We start from the raw sequence: 3,682 nt of genomic DNA on the forward strand, positions 1-3,682 counted from the left end.
TTGAGGATCTCTGGAAGCATGGCCCCTGGATTCTCTATCAGCCCAGAACTAAAACAATTTCTGAGGTTAACTCTCCAGAAAGGCATTGGACTGGACTGTGGGACATAAAGTGATACTCCTGAGGAGTGTGCCTCTTAGCTCAAGTAGATACAAGAGACCAAACGAGCGGCTTCTGTCCAGAGGTGAGATGGAAAGGCAGAGAAGGTTAGGACCTGGTTAAATGGACATGGGGAATCGGGTGGAAAGGAGGAATGTGCTGTCACAGTATGGGGGAGCAATTAGGGTCACATAACTAAGTATTGTATAAATTTTTGTATGGGAGACTAACTTGAAATGTAAACCTCATTTAAACTACAACAATAAACAAAAAAAGAGAAATATCTCTTATGAAGCAGTGTAGAAAGAGTTTGGAGTCCACCAATCCTGTCTTTGAACCCAAGTTCAGGCAGTATCTGAATGAAAAAAACCAGTTGCCGTCGAGTCAATTCTGACTTATAGTGACACTATAGGACAGAGTAGAACTGCTCCATAGGGTTTCCAAGGACTGCCTGGTGGATTCGAACTGCTGACATTTTGGTTGGCGGCTCTAGCTAGTAATCACTGCACCACCAGGGCTCTGAGCTGAATGAAGGTGCTCAATAAGTAAGAACCATTCTTATTGTTTATCATCCAACTCTATTAAGGAACGGAGTGCTCTCTATGAACAAATGGGATAGTCTATGAAGGAATGGACATTCTCTGTGAAGGAATGGGGTATTCTCTGTGAAGGAATGGGGTATTCTCTGTGAAACAATGGCGTATTCTCTATGAAGGAGTGGACTTTTCTCTATGAATAAATAGAATGTTCTTTGTGAAGGAATGAGGTGTTCTCTATGAAGGAATGAGGTATTCTCTGTGAAGGAATGGAGTATTTCTATGAAGGAGTGAGGTATTCTTTGTAACTGCATTTTTCACATAACTGAAGTTTATCCCTTTACTTGCCAATAGTTGGAAAACTTCTAAACTGCCTTTTGTATTTTATGTGCTTTATTCAACAGAGAATACTGAATCTGATTTTACCCTTTCTTGACAACTCTTAGGAACATCCTAGATTGCATTGAATTTGTAGCCCTACCAATGCATTCAAGGACCACTAAGGTGTGGAGGGTCGTTGTTCATGCTCCTGTGGGTCTCTACTAGTGACTTCTTTATTCTCTTTGTGGTTCATTTTTCAGTAAACTTACTTCTCACATGATTCAAAAATAATAGTGTCTAGTTCAAAGGCCAGAGAATAGCTCCCCCGTCTACTACAAAATAATGTGCATGACCTTTGTTACAGGTGTTTAATTATTAGAGGCTCAGGTACATTTTCACTTACTTTCAAGGTCTAGTTTGAGCTTCAGTTTGTTGAAGTTCTGGAAGTAATACCACTGGGCAAGTGGAATATTACACTCATTCCATATTTCATAAGGGCTTTTACTTCTTTCTCAATATTCCTTCAGGGAAATGTGTGAGATTTCCAAATTCAAAACTAGCTAAGATCAAATTTTATGTGACACTGGATTTAAAAAAAAAAAAGTCAATCTAAACAGACTCCAAAACTTTCCTTTAAATGGGAGAGCATTTTTTTAAAAATCAGACCCTTGTATTCAACTTTTAATTATCCAAAGGCAAAACATCCGTGTTTTGGCTTATTAAAGACAAATATTACCTTCAAAATACTCTGTTTAGGCACTTAGGTGAACTGACAGCATCCTTTGTTGAAAACTAACACCTGTTCCATCCAACTTTATTCATTTATTCTTTCTTTGCATGTAATGTGCATCTTAGCAGAAGAGACTTCAAAACATTGCTCTTGTTCCAGGGAAAGGCTGAGATGCTGGTGGCCATGAAGGGGTTAACTGCACTGGATGGGGCCCACTAACTAGACCAGAGTGCCTGAGGTAGGGAGGCTTGTGCTTGGGGCGCGGGGGATGGTCTGGCTTGCAGGTGCCTGGCTGTGTCAGATACTACACTTAACTGTTTATCTGTTCAAAATATTTTTTTGAGGATTATAGGATTATGTTTTTGGTTGTGAGAAACCAGTCTGAAAATATTCTGACAGTCTGAGTAGATGTGGGGCTTCAAAAACAAGCTAATGGAACGCAAGGGAACTCAGCCTGGGGTCTTGCGCAAACTGCAGAACCAGGTGTCACATCCCTTGGGGGAAGCCGTGACCTGTTGGGTTAATTGCTGGCACCAGCTTGCCTGGAATGAGTTCAGCTGCAGGCAGGAGGTAGCTGAAGTGGCCCCACTGCGGAAATCATGACCCACCAAAGAACCAGCTGGGGTAGGGCTAGTTTGGGGGATCAGTATCTGCTGGGAGGGCTTTCTCACTGGGAAGGTCATTGGGGAATCTGGTTTTTCAAGAAGTCCATGCCATAGCAAGTAGATCTTGTTCTAGGTCCTGGTTCTTTCCATCCTACCTGGGTCCACTGAGGTTCATTCTTTTATGCGCTGCCAGATTATAAAATATTAAAATGGCAGGGCAGCTTTCGATTCTGTTTACTTTCTTTTGAGGCGTCCTTTTTCCTTCTCTTGGTAGCACGTTACCCCTCTTTCAGATATCTCACTGTTACGTGCTTGTGGACATCTGGGGCTCCCAGATGCCCTCTGCATTTTCCAAGTGTCTGTGATCACAATGCAAAACCATATGCTTTTATCTGCTGCTTCTCTGCTGCAGCTGTTACTGCTGCTCTTGGGGCCATTGTCATTTGCGCCATTCTATCTCGGCCTCTGCACATTTGTGCCTTGTGCTGCTGTCTTTGGGGTTCAGGTTCCTTGTGCTCCCGTCTTTGGTCTGCATCATCTCTCAACGCTGCTACAGGTCTCATGATCCTCTTGAGAAGTCTCCCCCCTACTTGGTTGCACGACCACAGGGTTGGACCCTCACAGGGAACATTGATTTCTTCTCTGCCAGCCCTGACTCCTGGGCTGCCCTGCCCTGATGTCACAGCCTGAGCAGTGTAGCCTCCTGGCTCGTCTTGCTGTCACACTAGACATCCCAGCTTTGCCAACTGCTGACTTCCACGAAGTTCTGTTTCCCACCACAGTTCGGCTCTGTTGGTGGGACTCCACTTTTCATCTTTCCTGTGGCTTTAGCCAGGAAGGAATCGCAGCGTCTGGGCAGCATGCCACGAGAAAGGCTATTCCCTCAGGAGCTGCACTTTTTCTGCTGCTTAGTTTCAAATGTTCCTGCTTGAAATCTTCCTCTTCCCTCCTCCACCACTGCATGCAGGTGACATTAAGGTCTCCTTTTTGGCCTACAATCTGCAACAGAAACATTTCCTATGAGATATGCAGGTATCATGACTGCTGCACTGGGTGAAATTAAACAACAAAGTAACGAAGGAAGAGCAAAGAGGATTTTCCCAGAGTTTCTGATAACCCTAAACTAAGGGGAGTTATACTGAAATGTACCTGTGCACTCACGGAAAACACCACCCAGAAAAGAATCTGCAATTGCGAAATGAAATGCAAGGATCCTATGACGAGACTACCAAGCATTCAACAAAACTAACTTTAGATTCCTCTCCTGTAATGTGAACTTTCTGTAGTCTGTTTACTGGAAAGCTTCCAATGGGAAGATTTTACTTTTTACTTCTGCAAAGTGAGTTTTCAGTTCAAACAACCGTTAAAATTAATGAACGCACTTAGCAACCGG

The sequence above is a fragment of the Trichechus manatus genome, unplaced genomic scaffold (assembly GCF_000243295.1).
Source record: "Trichechus manatus latirostris isolate Lorelei unplaced genomic scaffold, TriManLat1.0 scaffold00079, whole genome shotgun sequence".
NCBI classification, from domain to species: Eukaryota; Metazoa; Chordata; class Mammalia; order Sirenia; family Trichechidae; genus Trichechus; species Trichechus manatus.